The sequence below is a fragment of the Hyla sarda genome, unplaced genomic scaffold, assembly GCF_029499605.1.
Source record: "Hyla sarda isolate aHylSar1 unplaced genomic scaffold, aHylSar1.hap1 scaffold_588, whole genome shotgun sequence".
Classification (NCBI taxonomy): domain Eukaryota; kingdom Metazoa; phylum Chordata; class Amphibia; order Anura; family Hylidae; genus Hyla; species Hyla sarda.
This window is the reverse complement of record NW_026610601.1, coordinates 207,537-215,109: the sequence shown is the minus strand read 5'-3', so window position 1 is coordinate 215,109 and position 7,573 is coordinate 207,537. Positions and strand designations below refer to the sequence as shown.

The window sequence follows — 7,573 nt, the reverse complement described above, 5'->3', positions numbered from 1 at the left end:
AGGGCCGTGAGGCCACTGCCTGGCCAGATGGTTGTAAGACCTAGAAGCAGACAAAGCACATTCCTGCAACATGTAAACATCACACTTCTGGGAATCTAAGAACGTAAGAACAGTCTGAAATCTAAACCAAGCTCTAATACTCCTCACATTAATGCAGAAGATGTTGAGATCAGCCATGGAATAAAAAGAGAGGTTAGTTCTGATACTAGTTACCAGTCTGGTCGGACGGGTCCTCTTCTCTGGCGCCTGTCGGCTCCTGTGGCTTCTCGTAGCGCCCTTCTAAGAACTCGTCGTAGACCGTGTTGGACGGAGTGTCCAGGATTTTCTTGACCTCTGGGTCCTGCAGCAGCTCCTCCATAGATTGAGCTTGGACTGGCTCTGCTTGGACCTGCTCCACTTGGGCCTGCTCCATCACCTCCTCTCCTTCTGAAGCTTCAAGGCTCTCACAGACCTGCTCCATCTCCTCCTCCTCATCTGAAGCTTGAGGGGTCTCGCAGGTCTCGATTATCTTTCTTTTGTGGGACTCTTCTGATACGTTGTCCCTTCCTTTCCTCTTCCTCTGTATGGTACCTGGGGGAGGAAGCACAGGAAAGTCCTCCGAAGGGCGGGCACCAGCAGCTGGAGGGGGGTTAGGTGCTGCTGGGCCAGGAGAGAAAGGAGGCTGGGTGGGGCGGGGGGCAGGAGAGAGTGCCCGGGCAGGGGAGGACGGGGCAGGGGTGGGCCGGGCAGGGGAGGACGGGGCAGGGGTGGGCCGGGCAGGGGAGGACGGGGCAGGGGTGGGCCGGGGTGGGGTACGGGGGGCAGGGGTGGGCCGGGGTGGGGTACGGGGGGCAGGGGTGGGGCGGGATGGGGCAGGAGGGGCGGGGGTGGGACGGGATGGGGCAGGAGGGGCAGGGGTGGGACGGGATGGGGCAGGGGTGGGACGGGATGGGGCAGGGGTGGGGCGGGATGGGGCAGGAGATGGGGCGGGAGGGGCAGGGGATGGGGCGGGAGGGGCAGGGGAGGGGCGGGACGGGGCAGGGGTGGTGGCTTTCGCCTTCTTACCCTCCTTGGTCGGCTTGGCCATGCGTGGTGTTGGCTCCGGAGCTGGGGCTGGCTTCGGTGCTCTCGCTGCCACAGATGCCCATGTTCTCTCCCTCTGGGGGCAGTCCTTGTAGCTGTGGGCTGCCAGTCCGCAGAGGTTGCAGGTCTTGCTCTTGGGGCAGTCCTTGGTCGTGTGACCTGTCACACGGCAATACCTGCAGGCATCCTCCGTACAGTCCTTGCCCTCGTGGCCCATCTTGCCACATCTCCTGCAGGTCTGCGGCATGTCCGGGTAGAAGATAAGTCCTGTGGAGTTGCCCAAGGAAAATGTCGTTGGCAGGTGCTGTAGTCCGTCTGGAGAAGCAGGGTTCTTGTTGAGTCTGACGACCGCAGACCACTTGCAGGTCCAGTATCCGAGTGAGTTCAGGATGCGGGTGGGCTCCCTCACCACGGTGCAGAAGCGCTTCAGGAAGGTCGAGATGTCCGTGCCTGGGGTGTGTGGGTTCCGCATTGAGACCGTCACCCGCCTCTCCTCTCTTTGAATAAGGCAGTTGCCCACAAAGCGAGAGAAAGGGGATTCGGGACTCGCCGCTTTCACCACCTCCCAGTATCTTCTACAGGTCCCAATGGTGGCAAAGGTGATGTAGAAGATTCCCGAAAAGAAGGTTGCTATTCCCAGGGTGTCAGCCGTGGGGAAGCCTTGATCCGCCAGCATCTTCTTGCAGAACACGTCGTGGGACATGTCCGGCACCCTTCCGTCCACGGGCTTGAGCTTCAAGGCAACAGTCTGCCTCATCCAGGGCTCCAGGGTTGGAGCTTCCAGGTTAGGAATTCTGCCGCCCTTCTGCCTTGCCGTGGTGGAGGTTGAAGCTTGCTGTGGTTGGGGCTGGACCTCCAGGCCTTGCCCTGCAGCCTCCTGGTTGGACTTGCTGGTTGAGGCCATGGCTTCTTCCAGCAGGCTCTTTTCCGCTTCCTTGCTTGCTTGTGGAGAGAGGCTTCGCAAAGTCTTCTTTCCCGGGTGGGAGGAGCTATGCAGATCCGGTCCCGGTGGGAGGAGCTATGCAAATCCTTCTCCAGAGGCAGCGAGTTTCTTCGAAAAGATTCTGCGCCGCCTTCCTCTTCGCCGCTGTTCCGGAATTCACCGCCGATTCCCTTCTTCCAGGTTCTTCGTCGGCTTCTTCCGGAGCTGCAGTCTTCAAGATCTTCTCCTTCTTCAGATGTTCCGAGGCAGGCAGGAGACGATCTTCAGGTGGTATGCTCTAGAGAAATGCGGTTCTAATAAGAACGAAAAGTACTGCAATCGTACTACGCAAAATCTCTACCACAATGCTTGGAGTTCTTCAGACCGTAGCGATCATGGTATCTCCCCTGCCAGGTAAGTATCTGATAAGAACAGATACTACACTTGATCTTAGCCAAAAGGCCGAGAAGCGATAACCGTGAAAGGGGCGGGCCCAACAAGGTCCCCTTCATGGGCACTATCACTGCTTGCTGTCAGGGAGGCTGCCAGACAATTTTCCATGCACACTCTGGGCTGGGGGGCAGTCAACCACCAGTACACACAGCAGAACCTAAACCCATACCATTATTGCTAAGCAGCAAGACAGGGGCCCATTGCACTCCCACGGGGCCTTTTTAAATGCAATCCATAACCCGGATTTGCCAGGAACCCTTCTTACTCCTCCTACTTGCATGTGACACTGGGCTTAGGATCTGCATAGGAAACACACACACAAGCACACACCTACCTTTGTTGCCTGCAGATGCCTCCTTGGCTGTCCCCAAACGGTATCAAACCAACACCCACGGGAAGCTGTAAGCATAGAGGACATGCCTGCACCCCATTGGACTTACCTGTGTGGGTTAAATCCGGGTTATTTGACAACCTATGGCGGTGATGGTTCTGCTCAGGCAGAGCAGTGCTGATGCTCCTCATAAAGCTGTCGCTGCTGTGAAGGTTCTAGGTGACATCACAAATCCCTATGGTTACATACACAACAAAGCTGGGTTGTTGTTGTTTACACTCTGCAAGGCCTGTGGAAGTGAGTGACATCATAGCACTGTAGTTCTGAGGGTTCTAGATGGATGCAACAATCTCCTGTTGCTTCTATGAAGGCCGTAATAGACGACATCACCAAACAGCTCCATAGTCACATACACAGCAAAGGAGAGATGTTGTTTACACCTAGTGATGTCAGTGGTATTGAGTGACATCACAGCACAGTGCTAAGGCTCCTGGGCCTGGACACAGCAGCGGCTGCAATATCTCAACGGAGAATACGTTTATATCTATGTGTGTGTGTGCGCGTATATATATATATATATATATATATATATATATATATATATATATTTCTCCGCCGAAATCACTTTTAAACCCATTTCCACCTTTTTTTCCCTTCTCTTCCTCTTACTTTTTTTTCACGTTTTTTTACGTTTTTCTCCTTTTCGCCTCTTTTCTGGGCGTATTATTCTTCTTTTTCTTCTTTTTTTTCGTCTAATGCATACCCCATCAGTGCAGCAATGCTTATTCAATACCGCCAGCAGATGGAGACACTGGGGGATAATTTTCTAAGGATTTATACTGATTTTTCCTGTCTGAATTTGTCGCACAGAAAGTTGCAGGCCAAATATGTGTGACATTTCTGCGACTTTAGCTTCTAGAGCATTTTTACAACATTATACATAGGTGCTGAATACATAAAAAGCGACTGTTCAGCGACAGACAAGTCGCATCGGCTGAAAGTAGGCCAGAATGTCAGTCCATGTTGGAGCAGGTTTAGATACAGTCTAAAGCATAGATCTCAAAGTCTGTGCACAGAATTTAGCAAGGGCCTCGCACCTTCTGATGCATCAGGTAGGTGCACAATAGCATAGCCTAACCCTCTGTACTTTGGTCTATATTGATGCGGGACATAGACAGCCAGCTGATGACCAATCCATTAGTGCAATGGATGGCTGGAAGCATTTGTCTTTGCCTTTGCAATACCACAGAAGCAATGCATGGTCAATGTACAGCAATGACACACCTGTGTGAACAGCCAGGAGACCCCCCCCCCCATGTTATGTTACATAGTTACATACTTAGTACGGTCGAAAAAAGACATATGTCCATCAAGTTCAACCAGGGAATTAAGGGGTAGGGGTGTGGCGCAATATTGGGGAAGGGATGAGATTTTATATTTCTTCATAAGCATTAATCTTATTTTGTCAATTAGGAACATTCAGCACCCACCCGCTATCAAGGCAGCTGCCTATCATGTCATGCCCTACCTGCACAGGTGTGCTGGCTACTCAAATGATCCAATTAAGGAGGCCATTTAGTCAGCAGCAGCAGAAGTCCTGTGCCTGGACGCTCCAACAGCGGCCAGACACAAGCAGAAGCAGAAGCAGCAGAAGCAGCAGCAGCACCACCTTTTGTTTTTTGGCTGCAGCAGCAGCAAGGCCCACAGGGCTGGCTAGCTGGCTAGCCAGCAAGCAGGTAGCAATGAAAGTAGGAATCTTTCTTTTTAACCCTGTAAGGGGGTGGTGCACTGTACCCGAAGATACTGCCATATCGGGTCAATGCATAGGGCGACGGAAGCAAGCTTCGAAATCGGCCCCCGTTCTCAAAAATCCATTTAATATATGGTCCCCAGATAGGGGACGTATCAGATATTAAACTGATAAGAACAGATACTACACTTGATCTTAGCCAAAAGGCCGAGAAGCGATAACCGTGAAAGGGGCGGGCCCAACAAGGTGCCCTTCATGGGCACTATCACTGCTTGCTGTCAGGGAGGCTGCCAGACAATTTTCCATGCACACTCTGGGCTGGGGGGCAGTCAACCACCAGTACACACAGCAGAACCTAAACCCATACCATTATTGCTAAGCAGCAAGACAGGGGCCCATTGCACTCCCACGGGGCCTTTTTAAATGCAATCCATAACCCGGATTTGCCAGGAACCCTTCTTACTCCTCCTACTTGCATGTGACACTGGGCTTAGGATCTGCATAGGAAACACACACACAAGCACACACCTACCTTTGTTGCCTGCAGATGCCTCCTTGGCTGTCCCCAAACGGTATCAAACCAACACCCACGGGAAGCTGTAAGCATAGAGGACATGCCTGCACCCCATTGGACTTACCTGTGTGGGTTAAATCCGGGTTATTTGACAACCTATGGCGGTGATGGTTCTGCTCAGGCAGAGCAGTGCTGATGCTCCTCATAAAGCTGTCGCTGCTGTGAAGGTTCTAGGTGACATCACAAATCCCTATGGTTACATACACAACAAAGCTGGGTTGTTGTTGTTTACACTCTGCAAGGCCTGTGGAAGTGAGTGACATCATAGCACTGTAGTTCTGAGGGTTCTAGATGGATGCAACAATCTCCTGTTGCTTCTATGAAGGCCATAATAGACGACATCACCAAACAGCTCCATAGTCACATACACAGCAAAGGAGAGATGTTGTTTACACCTAGTGATGTCAGTGGTATTGAGTGACATCACAGCACAGTGCTAAGGCTCCTGGGCCTGGACACAGCAGCGGCTGCAATATCTCAACGGAGAATACGTTTATATATATGTGTGTGTGTGCGCGTATATATATATATATATATATATATATATATATATATTTCTCCGCCGAAATCACTTATAAACCCATTTCCACCTTTTTTTCCCTTCTCTTCCTCTTACTTTTTTTTCACGTTTTTTTACGTTTTTCTCCTTTTCGCCTCTTTTCTGGGCGTATTATTCTTCTTTTTCTTCTTTTTTTTCGTCTAATGCATACCCCATCAGTGCAGCAATGCTTATTCAATACCGCCAGCAGATGGAGACACTGGGGGATAATTTTCTAAGGATTTATACTGATTTTTCCTGTCTGAATTTGTCGCACAGAAAGTTGCAGGCCAAATATGTGTGACATTTCTGCGACTTTAGCTTCTAGAGCATTTTTACAACATTATACATAGGTGCTGAATACATAAAAAGCGACTGTTCAGCGACAGACAAGTCGCATCGGCTGAAAGTAGGCCAGAATGTCAGTCCATGTTGGAGCAGGTTTAGATACAGTCTAAAGTATAGATCTCAAAGTCTGTGCACAGAATTTAGCAAGGGCCTCGCACCTTCTGATGCATCAGGTAGGTGCACAATAGCATAGCCTAACCCTCTGTACTTTGGTCTATATTGATGCGGGACATAGACAGCCAGCTGATGACCAATCCATTAGTGCAATGGATGGCTGGAAGCATTTGTCTTTGCCTTTGCAATACCACAGAAGCAATGCATGGTCAATGTACAGCAATGACACACCTGTGTGAACAGCCAGGAGACCCCCCCCCCCCCATGTTATGTTACATAGTTACATAGTTAGTACGGTCGAAAAAAGACATATGTCCATCAAGTTCAACCAGGGAATTAAGGGGTAGGGGTGTGGCGCGATATTGGGGAAGGGATGAGATTTTATATTTCTTCATAAGCATTAATCTTATTTTGTCAATTAGGAACATTCAGCACCCACCCGCTATCAAGGCAGCTGCCTATCATGTCATGCCCTACCTGCACAGGTGTGCTGGCTACTCAAATGATCCAATTAAGGAGGCCATTTAGTCAGCAGCAGCAGAAGTCCTGTGCCTGGACGCTCCAACAGCGGCCAGACACAAGCAGAAGCAGAAGCAGCAGAAGCAGCAGCAGCACCACCTTTTGTTTTTTGGCTGCAGCAGCAGCAAGGCCCACAGGGCTGGCTAGCTGGCTAGCCAGCAAGCAGGTAGCAATGAAAGTAGGAATCTTTCTTTTTAACCCTGTAAGGGGGTGGTGCACTGTACCCGAAGATACTGCCATATCGGGTCAATGCATAGGGCGACGGAAGCAAGCTTCGAAATCGGCCCCCGTTCTCAAAAATCCATTTAATATATGGTCCCCAGATAGGGGACGTATCAGATATTAAACTGATAAGAACAGATTTTTTTTTTTTTTTTTTTTTTTTTTTTAAACCCTCAGATAAGGGATGAAAGTACTCAAAACAATACTTTCAAAACTGGCATTACAAACTTTCTGTAACACACAACCCTCTCATCATCGGGAACTTTATTTATAATCAAAAACAGACAAAATTACAAGTACATGAAAAACATCAAGATAAATCAACAGAATGAATCCATTTTTTCGTTTTCCAAATACCCTCCGCATCAATCCCACCCCTCCTAGCATCCCACAAATAACACAAATAAAGCTTTCCTAACACCATCCTCACACTATTATTTACACTTATTTCCTTTCTCAAAAACAAATAAACATTCCGAACATCCCATAAGACTTCTTTAATACACGACAACAATAACCACAACACTCTTTCATTCTGACCACCACTCACACATAATCCAAACATCATCATTTCATAATACAAAAATTCCACACCTGTTAATTCCTTGCACAAAGGCCCAAGTTTTCTCACAACCTCACGAGCATACTTACAATTCCAAAAAAGATGAATAACACTTTCAAAACCATTACAATTCTCCCTAGGACACACATCACATCTCACCAAACCCCTTGCTTTCTGA

The 7,573-nt window shown here is 49.3% G+C and overlaps 2 non-coding genes and 1 pseudogene across 2 annotated transcripts; all 3 read right to left on the bottom strand.

The window, feature by feature from the left end:
- Positions 1-2,290: 2,290 nt before the first annotated feature.
- Positions 2,291-2,458, bottom strand: LOC130340326 (U2 spliceosomal RNA; annotated as a pseudogene).
- A 2,088-nt stretch (positions 2,459-4,546) lies between these two features.
- LOC130340312 (U2 spliceosomal RNA) lies at positions 4,547-4,737 on the bottom strand. Its single transcript, XR_008880460.1, has one exon. It is a non-coding gene; the product is annotated as a U2 spliceosomal RNA (small nuclear RNA).
- Positions 4,738-6,819: 2,082 nt separating this feature from the next.
- LOC130340322 (U2 spliceosomal RNA) lies at positions 6,820-7,019 on the bottom strand. Its single transcript, XR_008880468.1, has one exon. It is a non-coding gene; the product is annotated as a U2 spliceosomal RNA (small nuclear RNA).
- Positions 7,020-7,573: the final 554 nt, after the last annotated feature.